At 36.3% G+C, this 22,480-nt stretch overlaps 1 long non-coding RNA gene across 4 annotated transcripts in view; it reads right to left on the reverse strand.

Annotated features, from left to right (window-relative positions):
• Positions 1-204: 204 nt before the first annotated feature.
• LOC130044744 (uncharacterized) overlaps positions 205-22,480 on the reverse strand; it is a 49,635-nt gene continuing 27,359 nt past the window's right edge. For 2 of the 4 annotated variants that reach the window (XR_008795495.1, XR_008795494.1), the window contains one exon: positions 205-423. This is a non-coding gene — a long non-coding RNA (uncharacterized LOC130044744). Of the gene's footprint in view, positions 424-18,077; positions 18,158-22,480 lie in introns of those variants that run through there. The other 2 variants (XR_008795497.1, XR_008795496.1) reach the window with 1 other exon arrangement.

The following is a 22,480-nucleotide window of genomic DNA, read 5'->3' on the forward strand; positions in this document are numbered from 1 at the left end:
TGGAAGTGCTCAGTAAAAAATTTTTAAATGAAGTCCTATTAACTCAAAGGGATAGAAAATTATGTTGGATACAAAAGCCTGTAGAATGAGATGGCGATTGAAACAATCAGCTATTTTTACCTTCACATCCTGGTATCGTGAATTGGCTGCAAGGCATTATATTGAGCTAGTAAGAAATGAGACTAGCCAAAAGAAATATAGACATGTATATATTTTCTTTTATTTTCAATTTGTTAAGATGCATGCAAGTATCTGATAGCTGAGGACCATACTTTGACCAGAGTTGATTTTAAGAGTGAGCCAATGAATGCTCTCTGAAGGTAGACCAGAAACATCATTTGAATGACTGCATTCAGTGAAGGCTACCACTTAGGCATTGCATATTCTGTCTTCTGTTGTGCACAGGATTGTCTTCAGAGGATCCTAGAATCAAACCAGAGGTACAAGATTGGGAAAGAGTTTTTGGAAAATGTCTCACATGCAATAAAAGTTTCTCTACAGTTCAGTATCTGCTCACTATATCACTGTATCACTATCATTCCATTGTTCATCGATTTATTTGAGCAGGCACCAGTAATGTCTTCATTTGTCCCAGCCCTGAGATTTTAGCAGCCTTTCCTTACTTGTCTTTCCCAACGCTGCCATATTGGAGGCTCTTGCAGGGTCAGGGGAATGAAATCATTATTGTTAATGTTTTTGGCATATTGAATATGCCACGGGTAGCTTGCCAGGCTCTGCCGTGCACAATACCTGCTTATACCGTAAACATAAGTAAGAGTTTTAACGTGGGTTTTTGTTCCTTGTCATTAGATTTGGGTAGAGTTGGCAAGGAGATTCTGTGCAGTGAGCAGAAAAGGACTTAATTATGTCACCAAGAAGGAAAGCTAGGGATTCCTATAGGGTGACTATAAACCATCCCGAAGAACTGCATCTTGGAGTTAAGAGCATATGCATGGGGATGAGTTCAATGGTAAAGCTTTATGTCAAGAGTGAGCATACTCTACCCATGACTTCTCCAATTTTCTGACCTTTCTTAGAATCCTTAGGGAGAGGCAGGATTATTTAGAAATCTTGTTGTTTTAGGAACAACTTTAAGCTTCAAACTCAGAAATTCTAAATCACAACTCTCCCTTTTCTGCATGAATATTGACTACAAAAAATGTTCAGTTTGATAACAATTTTAAAGGCGGGGAGAAGGAGAAGGAAAGCGATAAAGACAACATCTTACCTAGAAATGGTACATTAATAACTTTTCAACATCAGAATACTATTTCAGTACATTCAGTAAAATGGCATTCATTCAGAAGTAATTTTAATTTTTGAGATTCTTTATCTGCTAATATTATGGTAGGTATTTGAGCTTTAATTTTTTTTTTTTAGGAGAGGAGACATTTCTGCCACAATGAAACTTAATTACATAATAATTGGGCAGAGCCAGGAGAAAGCCCTGAGCATCAGCCCATGTGGTCCCCCAAACACATCAAAAACAAAGGAACAAAACATTCTGCTATTAGGCAGGGTGATGTTTGTAAGACTTTTGTCAAGGGCACTCATATGATAGGGACCTGGAAAAATAGAAATAAACGAGTAAGTTTTCTGTCAATAATTTGTGTAAGACAAGGAAGCCCTGTCTCTAGACAAAAAAAACCATAAATGGTAAAAAAAAAATAAGTCCAGATTCTGTGTTTGCCTCAAATATTTTTGTTGATTTTTTTTTGGGGGGGGGGGAAGGGAAAGTCATTTGATTAAAACTAGTTAAGACAGCCATAATTAAATCAGCAAGAACAACCAATTGATAACTAAAACCTATGAAACTATTGAGATACAGGGTTTAAAAGTAATGGAAAATGTAAACAGAAAGGTAAAAGTTAGCTCCAGAAAAAATTGATAATGCTCATTTATTCTTATATTTAACGAAACAGTTCTTAAACATGAACATTTTCTAGAAGAAAATTAAAATAAGTAGCGCTGGAAAAAATGCTGGCACCAAATAATGTACACCTGTCAAAAATTGAGTTAAAATAAATGTTAGCATATATTAATGGTTAAATATTATTTAAATACCAAATGATCCTTAGGGGCATGTAATATGAAAAGACTTAGAAGAATAGTTTTAGTAGAATAGTTTAAGCAACTTTAAAATAATTTCGTATGATAAATGTCATGGAGAAAAGGATTAAAACAATGTTTAGTGAGCACTTAGACTATTTTAGACACCGTACTAGAGGCTTTACAAAAAAAAATATTGAGTTAGGTTGTGTAATATCACATTTTATCATGCTGTTGGGAAGTTCAAAAGAATGGCATTGATCTGTCTTAACAAATAAGGTTTTAGTATAACAATTTTTGAAAAACTAGAGTCAAAATTGACTATCTTGGCATGTCATCAAGACTCTTGGCATATTCTTGATAATACGTATGTTCTGCATTTGTGGCTAAGTAGTTAAATGTGTTGGTGTGCGTATTCTAGGTTCTTTTCCTCTAAGAATGACTAGTTTCTATCTTTCTGTTGGTATACAGTGCATCCTGGCAGAATCATTTTCTAGTTAGATCACCTCAAATTCATTACTCGAAGAAGAAAATTAACAAAGCAGGTACCATACAGATCTCAGACAACAAAATAATTTAGCATATATAAAGGGTAGCATGAAATTGGCCATATATGAATAAAAAACATTATGTTTTCCTTAAACCTTCTAACTTATCTGAGTATCTTTTTTTGAAGTACTTATTATTTCAGGTACACAAAAATTAACTGAGTAAAAGAATACTTAGACCCAAATAAATTGCCCTTTGATATCTAGAGGGACAGCTTAGTATTTGAGAAAAACAGAACCTCACAAAACTTAATGCATTCAGAATTTGACAAAGTGTGACCCATTTACTGAGGCAGAAAATGTGCCACTGGTTTTTCTGTTTTGTTTTTTTTTAAACAGAAAATAATATTTACTTGTAAAAATTGGCATTTATACTTATTTAGAAGCAACCTGGGAGCAAAGCAGAAGGGAAAATAAGAATTTTGATTGAAAAATATACAGATAAAATGTGGCGTGTTTTAAAATATTTCATATGAATGCTAAAATATGGTAAATCTAATGAATTTATGTAAATTTATTGTAGAGTCCTTTAGGACTTTTAGATACTGTGAGGATATTGAACAGTTGATAGAAGCTATGTGTTCATGTTGTCATTTTTCGTAGGTAACTTCTAAGATTTTTGTCAAGATCTTTAAGATTCTGGAAAAATCACAACATTGAGTCCAAAAATTTATTTTGGCCTACGCAGTCTTCTCAGTGCCAAATCGATCGTAGCAGTTTTTATATCTTTCTGTATGCACTATTTTAATTGTTCTCTATTGGATTTTCAAATCTTTGAAATGGGAAGTTCTGCCTCATGTGTCCAGTCTTTGTACTGCACATAATACTAAGAGCTGTGTCCATAAGTGATTGCTGAACAGTAATCATTGATCACTGACACTCTTCTCCCGTTGTTCATCGATTTTCTTGAGTGGGCCCAGTAACGTCTCCATTGTGAGACTTTGTTGTTACTGTGTTTGGCATATCAAATACGTCATGGGTAGCTTGCCAGGCTTTGCCGTGTGGGCGAGATACTCTCGGTAGCTTGCCGGGCTCTCCAAGAGGGGCGGAGATAAGGAAACAAAAATAAGTCTACAGAAAATTATTCATAAAAAATTATACTAGTGCACATAACACTGAAATACTCTTATAATACTCTTATAATAATCACATTTATAATAGATGACTATGACAAATCATTATATTTCAAGCCAAAAAAACCCTACACAAAACCCCTCTATATCCCTTAAGAGTTTTGTAAAGAATAAAAATATAATTGTCATTAATACAATCTTTAAAATTCCAAGGAATAATTAAAAGCTGAGAAACCTGAGAAATTTATTTGCTCAACAGTTATTTAGATTTTTTTAATATATTGGAGGTTTTAGATCTATGCATTTCTTTTTTTTTTAATTTTATTGAATCAGTGTGAGATAGTTACAAGCTTTCATGTTTGGGTTACAATCACACAATGATCAAACACTCACCAGTGCACATTTCCCACCACCAATATCCCTGGTATACCCCCCACTTTCCCATCCTCCCTGTGCCTCCATGGCAGACACGATTCCCCATAATCTCTATTTTTGGACATTATGGTTTGTAATACAGATACTGAGACGTCATCATGTTTGGTCCTTTACTTTCTGCATACATCTCCCATCCCTAAAAATTCCTGCAGCCATCTTTTTCTTAGTGATCCCTTCTCTATTCCAGCTGCCTTCTCCCCTTTACTCATGAGGCAGGCTTCCAGCTATGGAGCAATCTACCTGTCCCGTGTATCTACAATCCTTAGGTGTCAGCCTCATGTTATGTTGTTTTATACTTCACAAGTGAGTGCAGTCCTATGTCTGTCCCTTTCTTTCTGATTCATTTCACTTAGCATGATACTCTTCATGTCTATCCATTTATGAGAAAAGTCCATGACTTCATCTCTCCTGACAGCTGCATAGTATTCCATTGTGTAGATGTACCAAAGTTTCTTTAACCAGTCATCTGTTCTAGGGAATTTGGGTTGTTTCCAGATTTTGGCTATTGTGAACAGTGCTGCAATGAACATACAGATACAGATGTCATTTCTACTGTGCTTTTCTGCATCCTTGGGATATATTCCCAGAAGTGGTATTGTGGGGTCATATGGAAGCTCAATTTCTAGTTTTTGAAGGACTGTCCATATTGTTTTCCAGAAAGGCTGGACTAGTGGGCATTCCCACCAATGATAAAGGAGCATCCCTTTTCCCCCCACATCCACACCAGCACTAGTTGCTTTTGTTCTTTTGAATGAGTGCCAGTCTCCGTGGTGTGAAATGATATCTCATTGTTGTTTTGATTTTCATCTCAAGGGAAATTGCAAAACACTACTTCAAGAAAAAAAGGAGAACACTAGAAAATGGAGACACATCCCCTGCTCATGGATAGGGAGGATTAACATTATGAAAATGTCAATACTGCCCAAAGTACTACGCAAATTCAATGTGGTCCCTATCAGAATACCCATGACATTTTTCAAAGAGATAGACAAAACACTCCTGAAATTCATATTGAACAATAAACCCCCATGAATAGCTAAAACAATCCTTGGGAAAAGAAGATGGGTGGCATCACCCTCCCCAACTTCAAACTGTACTACAGAGCAGTAGTAATTAAGACAGCATGGTACTGGGCTAGAAACAGACCTGCAGACCAATGGAATAGAGTTGAATATTCTGTCACAGACTCCCAAATATAGATGTATGCTTTCAACGAAAGTCAGAAGTATGATTTAAATGAAAAATTTTAACTAGTTAAATTCTGTAACACAATTTAAAAGCAACATAATCTAAAAATCTCTATTTTAGTTCAATATACATTTAAAATTATGTAAAGGGGTGTAAATGGATCCAATAGACTTTCAAAATCAACTCCTTTCAGATGCAGAATGAGTTGTGTCCACATGCTACAGATCAAAAGAAGGAAAAAAAATCCAAATGGCTTTTGGGCCCCTTGAAAATCACTTCCAGGCTAGAGCCACAAGGGCAGAAGTGATCAATAGCCGTAGGCATTTGGGTCATTCATTTCTTTTAATGAACACACTCGCAACGCACTAAAAGCATTCTTGCAGGACAGGGATGGATTTCAATTCTCTGGCGACTGTCAGAAATAGAGACTTGAAAAAAACCTTGAGGGAGTTGCATTACTCCCCACTTCTTTCCTCTCCTCTCATCTTTACGCGTTGCTGCTATTTAACTCAGAAAAGCCTGTTATATTGAGTAGAGAAAAGCCATGCAGTGGATTGTAATTCTTATCAACATTCTCCCAACAATTCTTAATGCCATTTATTTCAGGAAAGCATTTGGAAACTGTGAATCCCTTTCAAACATGTAAAGTCTAGTAGATGTAGGAATAAAGGCCTCAAGGGGAAAAATGGGTTAGATTAATCTTTTTATTAATATTCAATGGGCTTGTTTCCATTTCCGTAGTCACTGCCCCAGTTCTAGTAAGCATTAATCTGTCTGTAATAAACTGCCATTTAATATGGCGGACACTTACAAAATTACTTTTGATAAGTGAACAACATCTGGATTATTATAGCAGCTTCATAACTTGTCTCACATGTTCAAGTTTCATTTAATCATTATACATTTTATATCTAACTGCTTTAAAAACTTCTTTTTAATTTTTAGCGCATTTCATTCCCTGCTTATGAAACTTAGGAAACTAGGGTTTGCTTGTTTCACAAAAGGAAAAATCCCTATACCTGGTACCAAATTGTCTTCATCAGGTTCACTAGGTTCTCATTTTTTAACCATCTAATTAACTCTTTACTTTTCTGCATTTTTAAAAAATTCCAGAGTCATTTAATATTTTGGTATTTTGTATATATATATTTGGTATATACCAAATATTAAAATAATTTTATATATACTCAATATCTCACCCACCAAAAGTTTAAGAATTTATGAAATAGGGCTGGAGGAGTCATAGTACAGTGTATAGGGCATTCACCTTGCACACAGCTGACCCAGGTTCGATCCCTGGCATCCCATATGGTCCCCTGAGCACCACCAGGAGTAATTCTTGAGTGGAGAACCAAGAGTAAACCCCTAAGCGTTTACTGAGCGTGAACCTACAAAAAACAATCCCTCCTCCTCCTCCCAAATAATCCCTCCTCCTCTCCCCCAAATAATTTCTAAAATAAATATGCTTCCTACTGGAAACAAAGAACAAAAGGTGTCTGTGATTTCAGAAAATATCTCTTTCTTGGATCCATTATCATGGCCGACTAAAGCAAGAATGAAAGACTGATGTGGAGGTAAAAGGAAAGGGGCAATTTATCTAGTATCTCTTCCTGACAGCTGCATCTCTTTCTCCCCATATATATATTTTTAATTTAGACACTGGGAATTACAATATTGCTGCTCATATTTTTTAGGGATACATCATTCCAACACCATCCTCACCACCAGAGAACCCTATCTGTTCCACCAGCAGCTCCCAAGGATCCCTCCCAAGTCCATCCATATATTTAAAATATATTATCATTTTTATGGGCTGGAGGGATAGCACAGCAGGTAGGGCATTTGCCTTGCACTCAGCCAACATGGTCGACCTGAGTTTGATTCCTCTGCCCCTCTGGGAGAGCCCGGCAAGCTACCAAGAGTATCTTGCCTGCATGGCAAAGCCTGGCAAGCTACCCGTGATGTACTCGATATGTCAAACTCAGTAACAATAAAGTCTCACAATGGAGACGTTACTGGGTCCGCTCGAGCAAATTGATGGACAACAGGAGGACCGTGACCGTATCATTTTTATAGGCATATGTTTTAAAATAATATTCTGAAGAATTTTGTACTAATCGTTTTTTTCAGTGATGCACGATAGTTTTTATTTAGACCTACTTAGAAACATGTGAGGGGAGAGAAGGAGAGGAACTGTGTTCATGAAAGAACTTTGGCTTCTCCAGTGCAGAAAAAGAGTAAAGATACAAGCAAGAGAGATACATGTTCAAGGGTTTGAAGAGGAAACTGTGCTAATACATTTAAGATTTACATGCAATAGATAAATCCTACAAAAGTAAAATGACTAAGTTAAAAATTTAAGGGGGAGAATTTGAATAAGTCTATGGAAATACAAAACTGTGTCTTATTCAAGAAAGGGAATATTGGCTTTATGTTAAAAAAATCATAGACACTGTTTGTGTCTGCATTAATAAAAATCTCTATGATATAAAAATATATTGTCTGTCAGTGAGAGCTCTTCATGTTTAAAGAGATAACAAATCTTTTCAGAGCAAATAAACAGCATAATTTCTGATTAAAAGGAATTTACTAAGTATATTAAACATTTTAATCTCTTTAGAAGAGATTTTCAGGGATATATTTGCATAGCACATGAAATTGAATTGTGTCCTGTTCTAGTTTTTTCATGTTCCAAGTGGGAAAATGAAGACAGACTTAGAATTAAACTCTCACAAGGAACGGCTCTCAAAAGCGTACTTGTGTGATGTGGATAAATAAAACCTTAAATAGCACTGTAGCACTGTCCTCCCGTCATTCGTCGATTTGCTCGAGCGGGCACAGTAACGTCTCCATCATGAGACTTGTTACTGTGTTTGGCATATCGAATATGTCACGGGTAGCTTGTCAGGCTTTGCTGTGTGGGTGAGATACTCTTGGTAGCTTGCCCGGCTCTCCGAGAGGGGCGGAGGAATTGGACCTGGGCCGACCAGGTTGGTTGCATGCAGCCCTACACGCTGTGCTATCACTTCAGCCCCTTAAATACGGATAAATATTAATTTTAGAGACACACATTACATTTGTTGACATTCAACAGGAATTGAGTATCTTTTCTGTGCCGGAGTTGAAGCATAAGTTAAAATATTTTCAAATAAGGTTATCATCTGAAGGCCTAGATCTATAGTTTGTATGTCACCATGTAGTTATTTTAGCATAAAATATCTGTCTTTAGAAATCGGTATCTTCATTTATAACTCCAGTTCATAGGCTCCAGGAAATCTGGGATTATTTACTGATCTGCTCTTCATTGAGTGTCAACTTAATACGTGAAGACCATTTCAATAACAGTCCTATAGGGAAGCTAGTTAGAATTTAGTTCATCCCCCTTTATGATGATCTCCCTTTGAGAAATACATCTTCCATGAATATATTCTCTAGTTACTCACAGATTATCTCCTTAACTAGTTGCTCTTCTTTTGAATGGCCTACTTCTTTCAGCCCCCTACTCCTCTACAGATATGATTATCCCAATTAGAAGTTAATTTCTAGGGCCACAGAGAAAGCACAGCAGACCCGGATTCGCACCTGACCCGGATTCTATCCCCAGCACCCCATATGGTCCCCTGAACCACCAGGAGTGACCCCTGAGTGCAGGGTCAGGATTAATCCCTGAAAGTCCTGGGCGTGGCCTCCCAATAAACAGACAAATAGAAATTACTTAATTTAGCAAAATGCACTTAGGATTGTCCATCTAATCTAGTGGTTCATAACTGTAGCTTCCTTTTAACTCAGCACTCAAGAGGATATTTCAGAATTATTGAAGATCTTTTTGTTGTAACACCTGGGGAGATTTATCAGCATCTTGTAGATGCAAATCAGGGGTGCTGTTGAGCATCATACAATATGAGTATAGCCCACTACAATTAAGAATGATCTATTCAGAAGATTAGTGATGGTGCTAAGAAGCCCTATTCCAATCCAATTTTTATCTTTACTCTGGTTCTTACCATCATTTTACTTGTGCCCGTATGTGTTTAATCATCTGTACTAGAATAAAAAAATCTCTTAAATATCAAGGCCATATACTCTGAACCCTTTTATTCCCTTAAAGTGTATAGCACAATTCAGCACATGTGGTCATTCAGAAACATCAGAAAATACATGAAGTACCTGGATCATTATTTACAAGAAAATAAGAATGCAAGAAGAAAATAATAAAGTGACACTGAGTAAAATATGTATTTGGGGGGGATGGTTTTGATAATTCTTTTTTATTTTAGAATTTTAAGGAATAAAAATCAATCAACATTGTGATGGCAAATAAAAACTTTTCCATGATAGGCTAAGAAAAATATACTGAACTTTATAATTTTCATATGTCTATATGAATAGAATATCTCATATCTATAATAGATGGGCTGAGCTGTTTTTTTTTTTTTGTTTCTACAATATGCTACAAATTTATTCTTATGGCATGAATATCTGTCAGCTGCTTGGTAGTATTTCTTGGTAAATCAGTTCCAATTTGTTTGTGTTCCTCTAAGTGGTGTATCTAGCTCTTAGGCAAAATAAAACACTAAATTATCTTGTGCGCTTGCTCTAAATATCTAAAAATGATTGCGATTGGAATACATAAATAGCTTTAAAATTTTTTTCCTTATAAAATGAGCTGATACATTTTGCTTATAATGGAATATCTATATTTATATCATGTCTAATAAATTCTAATATGTGGAAAAATGGATAGAGCTGGAGGTGACACTGTTCAAGCTCTGTAGCTCTATACTCAGGATGCCCCCAAATTTGTTATCTCGTAATGTGAAACTCTCTCACAAGGACCTGCTGTAGGTGTTATTTCACTTACATTCCCTTGAAAGTACCCCTTATTTCTTTTGCTTTTCGGGATTTATGTTCATTATTTTTTCTTTGTTTTCATTCAGTCATAAAATGGGCTTTCTCTTTGTACCTTTCTCACAGCTCAAATACTTCCTGAATGATGTTCACTTTCATATCTCTTCACCCATTATTTCACCTACCAACGTCTCAAAAAAAAATCTTCTTCATCTCTAAAGCTATGTCTATACTTTTCAAACTATGGCTTCTATGTCACTCAGTTCGCTACTACTGAAGTATACTCCTGTTTTTCATCGATTTCACTCTAGCAGGTCCAGTAACGTCTCCATTGTGAGACTTGCTGTTACTGTGTTTGGCATATCGAATACGCCACGGGGAGCTTGCCAGGCTTTGCTGTGCAGGCGAGATACTCTTGGCAGCTTGCGGGCTCTCTGAGAGGAATGGAGGAATTGAACCTGGCTCGGCCAGACTGGCTGCACACAAGGCAAACGCCCTACCGCTGTGCTATCGCTCCAGCCCCATTGTCATTATATGTATGCATGACTATTTTTTCTTTTTCTTCAGATGTAATGTCATCATGACAAACATGCTTCGGTGTTTTTGAATCAGAGCACCAGTACACTACTGTCTATATAATAACTGTACAATAATTAAATAAATGCTGAATGAATTCCTTTTTTTTAAAATTAGAAAATAGTATGCCCACCTAGATATAAAATATGAAACAGAATTCATTTCACTGAGAAATAAATGTTTAGAGAAAACAGAGGAAATTGTTACAAATGTAATAACAAAAGTGATGTGCAGATCTTGTTTGGATACTAACTTAAACAGCTGCCATAATTGGAGAAATGTGTGTACAGCAAGAAAAATAATTAATATCAAATGGTATTACAATTGTAAACTCATTATATCAAAAGCATTCTTGTAATGTCCACTTTATTAGAAATTTATTATACCAAATGATTTATTAATGGCATGCTTTTGCACATTTTTATAAAGGATAAAATGATGGCAAAATTTGGCAAAATACTGATTACTGATGAAGAATAAAAAAATTTTCATTTAACAATATATTACCTTCAAAGTAACTTAATATTTTCATCAAAACTGAAAACCAAAGTGAAGTGCTATAGAAACATTTTTATAGGAGTCTTCCAGTCGTTTTGGGGTGCTGAGGGAATCACTCCCCACAATGCTTGGTTTGGCAATATGGGCATTCTGGTTAGGTGTTTGGCTCAGTGAGACAATACCGCTCAGCCTCACTCTGTTGGGGTTCACCAGAGCCATAGCTGGGGGTCAAACTTGGCCATCTATGTCACTGGTCCTCTTGGAACATTTTTATGGAAGGAGAATAAGCATTCAGTCACTGAAGAAATTAGATGTGAGAGACTCTAGTGACAAATAAATTTTTATTTTTAGAGGATCTGATCCTCCTAATTTAAAACTAATTCAATAAGTGAAAGCATTTAGTAGTTACATACGATCCCTTATATTTTACAAGATAGCTAGAGGGTGCTTAGTAAGTCTGACACTATAACCTATCTCTAAGGAGGATCCCACTATTCTATATGGCCTTTCAGTTTGAGGGAGGCAGATTCAATATAATAGATAGCTACTAATCCAAAATTATCTTTCATCTTGCTAGTGACCAATAGCTCTGAAAACAGCACATAATATTTCTCTTCCTCTCCCTATATATGTGTGTGTGTGTGTGTGTATAAATTTTTCTTTGATAGCTCAACTGAATTCACTCATGCCTCAATTCTGTGGAACAAAAATGTGAAAAAAAACTTTATTAGACACGGAAAAGATTAGAAAGTTGAGATAGAAATTGTAGTTCATGGAAAACAGACGGAGTAGAAAAAGAAAAATGGCAGTTGAACACTGATGGAATTGATCATTTGAACACTGGACTTCACTACTGCCAAGTCTTTCTCTCATATTTTTCTGTCTATACTTCTTTCTGCCACTTCTCTAGATAAGCTCCACTTCATGACTGTCAGCTGATGATGCAAAGATTTTAACCGTGGTTATTTTCAGTAGCACTGTAGCACTGTCCTCCCGTTGTTCATTGATTTGCTCAAGCGGGTACCAGTAATGTTTCCGTTGTGAGACTTGTTGTTATTGTGTTTGGCATATCAGATATGCCACGGGGAACTTGCCAGGCTCTGCCGTGCGGGCGGGATACTGTTGGTAGCTTGCTGGGCTCTCCAAGACAGACAGAAGAATCAAAGCCGGGTCAGCTGCATGCAAGGCAAATGCCCCACCCGCTGTGATATCGCTCTGTCCTTTCTAGCATCATGCCCAAATTTACCCTGCAAAGCTTAAACTGTCATACTCTGTGCTTGGTATGGAAACACAACCTTTAAGAAAGAAGAGAATAGAGTCTTGAACAGTGGCACACGCTTAGTATGGGAATACAATACCAATTTCCAAAGAGAGTTGGGTGTGTATGTGTGTCTAAATCAGACTGGAGAAGGTACAAGTACACTGGTGAAGCATTACAGTCACTTTGGTGGGAGTGGTAGAGGGAAGTAACTTTGTGTATTGGGACCATAAACTTTTACACTTCTACAGATTCCTAATATATAATAAATTTTAAAAATTCAAGAAACTGCCAAAAAAAATTAGTTTACACTGTCCTAGCTCTCAACTACTATTATGTCCTTCCTTCCATTGACAGCACAAACATCCTGTGGTTACTTGCCATTTCTTTGCTTTTAATCTTTTCTTTCTGACAGAAGGAAAGGTGTTTTCAGATTAGGCTTCCGAAAACGGGCATTGTTCAAGCGACTTCTATGTTTAAAGCATTCTGTGGCTCCCTGTTGCTTGTCAAACAATGTCTATTCTTGTTCATTCATCATTTCAGACTCACAAATCTATCTGGCGTCAATATTGTAATTGTGACTACTTTTTTGGGGGTTGTTTTGGTTTTATTTTTGGGGGGTCCCAGACCCAGAAATGATTTTCCCCTTGACTCTGCTTTCTGGGATAACTCCTGGTGGGCTCTGGGAACCATCTGGAGTGCCAGGGATCATACCCATGCAAGGCAAGCAACCTACCTTGCTTTGTTCTATCGATACTATCACTTTGGCCCCTGATTGTGGCTTTCTTTTTAAAAGTTCTTGAAACTGTGAATGAACAGAAATAATTGTACTTCCCTGAAAATATCCTTTTTCTTGGGGTGTGTGTGGGACGGGGTCTTCATTACTTGAAGCATGTCCAGTTCTTCTTTTATAACTCCCAAACAGTCTTACCAAGCCCTTGTGAGAATCAGTTGCTTTCCCAGAAGCATATATAATTTTTTATGTGTATCTTTCTTGGAGTACTTTCTTTCACTGTTACTATACATAGATCATGCTTTATTTCTCCAATGAACCCTAGGCTTTCAAGAACACACTTCATCTTATTTTGTCTTTCTATATCTAGTCATTGGGCTGGAGCAATAGCACAGCGGTAGGGCGTTTGCCTTGCACGCAACCAACATGGCCGACCCGAGTTCGATTCCTCCGCCCCTCTCGGAGAGCCCGGCAAGCTACCGAGAGTATCTCACCTGCACGACAAAGCCTGGCAAGCTCCCCGTGACGTATTCAATATGCCAAACACAGTAACAAGTCTCAAAATGGAGACGTTACTGGGCCCGCTCGAGCAAATCGATGAACAATGGGAGGACTGTGACCGTGACCGTGATATCTAGTCATTGAGCAATAGTCTGTGCTTAGGATATGATTAAATTGTTAATATTGTTTAAAAGGTTGATAAAAGGACTATTAAAAATTCTATGCAGGGCTGAAAAGATAGTACAGTTTGATTAAGGTGTTTGCCTTGCATGGGTCCAACCCAGGCAGGTTCAACCCACTATCAGTCTTTGGTGGGGTCCCCCAAGCACCACCAGGCATGACCGCTGAACCCTGAGCTGGGAATAAGCCCTGATCATTATAGGATGCTGCCCCAAATCAAACTTTTGAAAAACTTTTTAATTGAATGATTGGGAGACCCATACAAAGCTATTCATGATTGGATTTCAGTCATACAGTATTCCAACACCCATCCCTCCATCCGTGTACATTTCCCACTACCAGTGTCCCCAGGTTCCCTGCCATCACCCCCCACCCTCCACCCCCACCCCCCAAATCCTGCCTGTCTTCCTTCCTCTATGGCAGGCACTCCAAAATCAAATTAAAAATTTTTTTTTCTATGTAATGCTATGGATAAACACTTAGCAGGTAGTGCTTTTTACAATTGTAGAACATTGTGATAATTAATTTTCTGCTATTAAATGTATTAGCTCCACAAGTATTTGGCTAATTGCATTCTTTTCACTGTTATGGTCTGTCCTCTTAATCTAATAACGAGATGATGAAACCCAGAGTTGAAAAGATTAAGTACATTGTCGGTATACAGTCTTTCTGATTCAAATCCAGACCTACTTAAAGTAAAGCATTGTCTCCTTTCTCTTATCAAATATCTTCAAAAAGTTCGAGAATGTAGAGGAAAAACTTTAAAGGCTCCTAAACAATGAAATAAAAAAGGACTCAGATGGTTCTTTAGTTTTCCTATCCCCTACCTTAATAATATAAGCTTCTTTTGATTTTGTGGCAGTGTTCCTTTTTTATTTTATACTCTTACCTTTAAGGTACAACGCATTATTTTCTCATTTTCATTTTCTTAGTTTCATTATTTTATTACCTATTGTCTTACTCATAGGGATTTCACAAATCCAGTTTACCTGCAGGCATGGAAATATAGAGTCCCTACTTAATGTAACATTTATTCCTACAAATAAGGCATATCATAAGCCTCTGTGCCTATAAGCAATGGAATCAGATTCCAGCACATATATCCTAATCCACTTTTATAATTGTACTCAGAACCAACTTCAGAGTTTCATGAGAAAATCAATTTCATTACTTGGCAATCTCAATTTTAACTTGATCCAAAAAGTTTTGGTTCTTCCTGGAAATTCTTAAACATTGAAAAAAAGGGTAATTGTGAAGTTACTTAAAAACATATTTCTTTAAAGAAGTCCAAGAATAATTTACAAAATTTTCTGGGTCATGCTTGGCTCCCCATGGTAAAAGAGAGCTTGTTTTAAGTCTGAGGTAAAATTCTGAGATCTCTTTGTATGATTTTATTTTGATCTTCATATATACATACACATACAAATACGTATATTTGTGATCTGATATATACAAATTTCAAAAACTCATGCTGAAATAATTTAGTATAAATTATAAATCTGTAATACCCAAATTTTCAAAGCATTAAAAAATTTATCTGGAATTGAGAGGAACAAGAGTTTTTGTGAAGAAAATGTGGATGTGAATAGTTCATTTAGCTTTGACAACAGCAGATGTATAACCTAAGGATATTTCTGGCTAGTATTTACCAAAGAATTTTCTGGAATACTGTATTTATAAGATGCTACTCTCAGGGGTCAGAGATTGTGGGTAGGGCACCTGTCATGCAAATGGCCAACCTAGGTTTGATTCCTGGTACTGTATATGGTCTTCGAAGCCCACCAGGAGTGATTTCTGAACAGAGAGTCAGGAGTAAGCCCAAAACACTGCATGCAAGTGTGTTCCCCAAACAAACAAACAAACAAACAAACAAAAAAGTTGCTTCTTTCCACACAAAATGTAAACTAGTGGAACACTGGTGGTCTAACATGTTGTGAAAATGAAATGTTTTCTTGAAAAACTTATGGAGTATAGCAGCTCATTAAAGTTTTAAAAACATTTTTCAGGAAAATGATGTTCAGCTTTGTTTCAACTAATTTAGAACAAATCACTCTTTTTGATAATACTTTATGTATGAACTATTATTTAGGTCATGGGCATGGTAGTATCCTTCTGATGCTTTCCAATAAATATAAAAATTAATTTTTGTGCTCTGACTGGGTCCAGTTCAACATTAACTAGTTGCATGATTATGGAAAGATATTTAATCCTTGTGAGTCATTTTTCTTATAGTAAAATTTAGGTAGCATAATACTTGTTCATATGAACAAGAGTTGTCCATGAACAGAATTTAGAACCTTGTTCAATCACTAATAATGGCATGATCCTGGATAATTCTTATCCAAGTACAGAACAGGACGATTTTCCCACAGTGTCAATCTTTCCTTTGAATAGTTATAGTAATTTTATAGAAACGAGGACACAGTACTCTCAACAGAATTTTTCTTCTACAGTGAACACTAAATAAGTTCTTAGAGCATTAAGTGCCTTCAAATAGTGTGTCTAGCATTATTTCAGATCTAGACAAGTAGGACGATGCTTTCAGGGTTAGATATGAACTGTATGTGTCTATCTACAGAAAAAAATCTTTTGTTTTATTCTGTGTTGCTCCCTGTGGGCTGAAAAATTACATGCACTCCTTCCTTCTTACCTCGATAGTATAATTTATTACATACGAGGAAACATTATGCAGACACAATAGTACTGGTTTATCTGTTATTAGGAAGATAATTATTGTTTTCTTGAACTTAAAAAAGTGAATAATATGGCTTTGTTTTTTTAATGTATGTTCATAAAAATTCCCAAGGTTCCCTGAAAACCATAATTCCATCTTCACCTTCCAGAAAAACACTTTATTTACCTATGCAATGGAAAAGATGTATTAGGAATTTGGAGTTAGGTTTCTAACCTTTTATCAGCAAATGTAAGTAGAAAATTAATGGATATGTATGTATTTAGATGACCCTCTATAATTATTGTAACACCTGCTTTTATGGAGCTAACTATAAAATGGGATCAATGAGAAATGATTGTGAAAACATTCTGTGAATGGTAAATCATCATAAAGATATGTTTACTGATAGCATAGCACTGAATTAGTATATGGAAATTTTCATGTTACATTTATAATTTCACTTGTTTTATGTCTCAACGGAGGGACCAACCTCATCAGTATTTTCCAAATATCAGTAAGTCAGTGAAACATAATGCTTATGTAAGTTAACGTGTAATTATCCGCAGTTACATATAATTATAGATAATTACATAAGTACAGAATTCTAAAACATTTGTTAACCACAGAATTAATGCAGTTTAGTTATTAGTTGTGACACATGGGATTTTAAAAATCAGTTTTATACTAATTAAAAATTTAAATCATCATCACTCCCCCAACCCCCCCAGCCCCCCCCAAACCCCCGTCGAATTATCTTTTATATAGAAAAACTTCACTAATTATGTCTGGTTACAAATTTGGTCCTAAAATTAAGGAAGTGGATGACATTAAACCATCATATATTTTGTGGGTATAATTTATGTTACTCAATTTGTCTCTGTGATCTTTGATGCATTCAATTGATTTTTTCTCTAAGGTATTAAATAATGCTTACTATAGTTGTGATATACAGTCTTCTCCAATATTAGCTTATGTGAAGGCCAAATTGTGAGTAATAGCACAGCAGGTAGGGCGTTCGCCTTACAAGCGGCCAACATGGCCGACCCGAGTTCGATTCCTCCGCCCCTCTCGGAGAGCCCGGCAAGCTACCGAGAGTATTCGATATGCCAGACACAGTAACAACAAAGTCTCCAACGGAGACGTTACTGGGCCCGCTTGAGCAAATCGACGATCAACGGGAGGGCCATTATTTGAATGTGTATCTTAGTAAAAGACATATAAATGCAGAGTAAAAATATAAAATGCATATAACACAACCCTCACCATCTTGTCCAGCCTTGATCCCTTAAATGAAAAAAATCAAAAGATAACAGCACTGGAAGCACAGAAAGCAATTCTAATCAAGCAGAGAAAATGGTCCCAGGGATGACTCATCTAGATCTTATTCATCTTGATGCAAAGTGCATGTTTATTACAACTTCAAAGTTGACATCGTTTGCAATACTGTAAAGACAGGGTTTATATTACTGTAATGAAAGAGTTTCAAGTTTAACAAAATTCTTCACCACACACTCCTCCAGAGTGTCCACTTCCTTCTACTACTGTCCTGGTGTCTCCCCTGACCCCACATAAAGTGCATATTTTTATTTTATATTTCTAAAAAAAGCAAAAACAGTATTAGAAAAATATTTAAAAATACCTTTAAAGGTGAAATATTTTATAGTACTTATCTCTACACTAGTCATTATTCCATTATCTTATCGTACTATGTCCCTTTTGTACGATAAATATAAATTCAATAACCCAGTATCCTCATTTAGGGTCAGAGCAGACTCTGAATTCAGGTAGAGGAGAAATGGAAAAATGATATCATCATTACAAAATCAAAAGTGTCTTATTGTCCTGAAATCTTTCTTGCATTATCAGCACTACCCTGCTCTATAATCAGTCTTATGCAGTCAGACAGTTAACTCATTCATTTGTTCAGTCACTAAAATATACATATATATATATTTATGTATATCAGGTCCTGGGAATTTAGAGATGAACACATGTTCTGTCTTCCAGAACACTCTCACATGGAGAAAGACAATAACCGGATACTTTCAATAATATACCTGAAAGCACTAAAATGAAAAATACGGTGGGGCAGAGAAGATATGAGTTTATAGCACAATTTGACTTAGTACTGGAGGATAGTTTGGTCTTAAGGGAACCAGTGTTTGACTTGAAGGGTAGAATGAGCTGGAACCTACAAGAGATTATATTTGCCTACTTAACTCTTCATCAGAGCTCACATTTTGTCAAGTACAGCTTTTAGTCTTGGGTTCCGTTGTTTTATTTCCTGACATTGCTCCTGAAGGAATACCACTGATGTGTATGTCTGCAATGCCCTATCGGTGTTGCTAATCCTTTCCACATAGACATCTGAGAGCAGAGCTTTCTTTTGAGCTTCAGTGTAGGGGGTTCGAGAGATTTTGCAGTTGATCAAGGAAAAAGATATGACCACAAGGTGGCAGTAGCTTACACAAACAAACTTGAACTGGACCTAATTGAACCAGTTCACTAGGGGGGAATAAATCTCACGCTTTCCAGAGTCTACTCTGAGCAAAGGCACTGGGCTGCTTCTCAGAAAAGCAGGAGACTTCATAAGGACACTCTCCCTCCGTGAGAGGGAGTACTGCAAAGAGGCCTGCTTGTTTCTGCATTGTTGCTCACAAATTCTGTTTATTCAATAGAGCAGGAGGTTGTTCTCCTGGTCAGAGCTCAGTGACTTTGGGTCTTTACAAAATGGGTTTATCCACTGCCAGCGGACTTGGGGTGGGAATTCACAGGGGAGGCAAAACATCTAGTCTCCAAAAGGTTAAAAAATACACTTGGCTGACCTACTTACAAAAGAAATGGATGTACAAAATTTTGAATTTGTACTTGGCCGACTTTTGAACCTGCAGTCGAAGAACCTAATAATAGCCCAGGTCAGTACACAGAAGCCATCTCTGACCTGATGGAACAGCTTCACATCAGCATAGCCAAAATTAATACCTTCATCGGGATGTCATCATACATATTGTGAAATTAGCCTGATCAAGACGGAGCTTTCTCTAGTTTTATTGACTCAATATATGGCATTAACAGCCAATACTTGAGTCAGACTGAGTAGTCCATGGTTTCTCTCTTTACACTCGAGTCTACTGTCAAATATTCTGTTTTCAAAGCCTATGTATGTATGTATGTATGTATGTATGTATTTTTTTGCATTTTGGGTCACGCCCGGCAATGGACAGGGGTTACTTCTGGCTCTGCACTCAGGAGTTACTCCTGGCGGTGCTCAGGAGTAACCATATGGGATGCTGGGAATAGAACCCGGGTCAGCCACATGCAAGGCAAATGCCCTACTCGCTGTGCTATCGCTCCAGCCCCTTCAAAGCATCTTTAGTACTTGTTCTCTGCACTTCGATTGTCAACTCTCAAGCCTAAGCTACAAATACTTCCTGCTTGAATTATCCTCTTAATTTTGCTCATTTATTTATATTAATTATGCTTATTTTTCTCCTATATCCTTTACCTACATTTTAAAAATAATAATCAGAGTCATCTTTTGAAAAACATGTATCCTATCGTGATCATTTTTGTTTCTGATTGTAACTTTTACCAATGTCTGGTCTAACACTGAGATTAACCTGATCAAAAAAATCCCAAATATTCGAGGCCACTTATGTCGTCCACCATCATTTCAGCCCATCCTCTCTATTGTCCGTGTGTCCAGTTAATGACCCTTGGACGTAGCATGCTTTTTTCTATACAAGATCTACATTCTTAATTTTTATGCCTAGAATATGCTGCTCTTTCGGGAATTTGAATAAAAAATCCTTTTCCTACTTCAGGTATTACTTCAATATCAGTTTCTCAAGAGACCGCTGTACTTGGGCTCACACAGACAATGTACTTTCTATAACCCACTCTCATGATATTTTTCAAGGGCTCCATTTAATTTCTGACATAATTTGTAACTGAGATAGTATTTTGTTTCTTGCTTCAAATTCTCTCCTGACTCTAAACTTCATGAAAGCAGACTTTGTCTTGTTCACTGTCTTTTGTATTTAACCTTATTTGTAGAGTCTAATGCATAACAGAAATGAAAACATTTTTTAAATGAAAGTCATACACATGTTCATAAAGAACTTATAAGCAGGCAAGGGGATTTTTTTTTCTTTTTATCTATAATGTTACACAAAATGGAACAAATTTAAATACCCAGGAAAACATTTTTTAAAAACTAGTAGGATAAATAACCTTGGAATGAATGGTTCTGAAAGTAATTGAGCTGTATTACTTCAGCTTCTTTAGCAAGAATGGGAATTATTACAAAGTAGGTTGTTGTCAGCTGTTTTTCAGATCAAATATGTAATGAGAAAAATCACAGAAATCATAGAATGTTTCAAAGATACATGAGGGAACACTTCCTGTCAGGAGTAAAAATGAAATAAAACTACCTTTCAAAAGAGCATAACAAAGTCTTAAAACACTGGCATTCTCCCATGTTTTTTAACCTTTCCAATGCATATCAGTGATGTCCGCAAGTCCCTGTTCACCTGTTACTACTACTGTTACTTACTATACTGTGTGTGTTCTGGTTGTTTTTTTTTTTTCATTGCTTAGCCTTAATGTAGTTAATCTATTTGATTACAGAGGCTGGAGAGGTGGCAAAAATAATTATAAAAAGAAGAAAAATTTAAACAGAGGTTTACTATTTGCCAGACATTATTCTAAGTACTTTTAATACGCGCTAACTTATTTCATTCTAATAAGAAGTCCTATGGCTGAGGTACTATAATTACTTCCATTTTATAAATGAAGAAACAGAAACCAAGCAGTTACATAACTCGCCTGTGATTTATGATTTCACAGCTAGAAAACGGTGAAGCCAGTAGTTGACGCCAGGCAATCTGGCTCACAACCCCTGCTGTCAACCCACCATACTCGGCTTCATTCCTCTAACTATTCCTCACTTCTATTTCTTAAGTCATTAGGGTATTTTTATTTAGAAAGAAGATTTGCACATTTGCAGATATATAAAGACATGAGAATTCTACTCATCAAAGGTTGCAGTCGTAAATGCAAGAATTCCAGCAAGTTTTGGCAAGATTTGAAAATCATTAGCTTTTCTGACTAAAATATATTATTTCTTTTTAGTGGATAGCAAGACTTTCTTCTCTTCCCTATTTAGTGGAATATTCTATACTCCCCTTTAAAAAAATGAAAGTTTTAGAGCCCATTTCTGAGATAAGATAGGCTATGAATCTACAAAATGTTTGGGAGAAAAGACATTGACTCTTTGTTTTTATGCTTCGAAGATCTCTTTTTTATTCACTCTTCATTTTTTCCTCATTTTGGTTAGCAAAACTTAAGATATGATGTGACTAAGTGTGAAAAGAATTCTTTGCTCTCATCAAGTCATTCACAATATTTATCTAATAAATATTTCTGCATATTAGGGGATGAGTGATGAATCAACTTGTGGTGAATAAAATTAGTGAAGGCAAAGAGAAAATGAAAACATAAAATGTGTATATATATATTTCATACTTACACAAGTTAGAATTCATAATATCTACTGCCAATGGACATACATTTACTATATATCACCTATATGCTTATGAATAGTTATGAAGAAAATGAATAGGTAGAGATCCAATTACCGATGCAGGGTACTGCTAGAAAGGCCAGAGTGAATGCCTAAGGTACTAATCTTAGAATATCCTTGTTTTCAAAGAAAAATGGAAAAGGGGTCTCAGAGTTTTCATGCTACACAGGCTAATCTACATGACCTTTGATCTGGACTAAAGGAATCACCCAGACAAATCTTTTGTCCGGGTGACCAGATGTTCAAGCTCTCAGAGGCAGAGATAGCACAACCATGTTTTCATTTGACATGGAACTAAAGATTAGCAGCACAGACATTGGTGAAATCTAGCAGAT

The sequence above is a fragment of the Sorex fumeus genome, unplaced genomic scaffold (assembly GCF_029834395.1).
Source record: "Sorex fumeus unplaced genomic scaffold, SorFum_2.1 ptg000124l, whole genome shotgun sequence".
In the NCBI taxonomy this organism is placed as follows: domain Eukaryota; kingdom Metazoa; phylum Chordata; class Mammalia; order Eulipotyphla; family Soricidae; genus Sorex; species Sorex fumeus.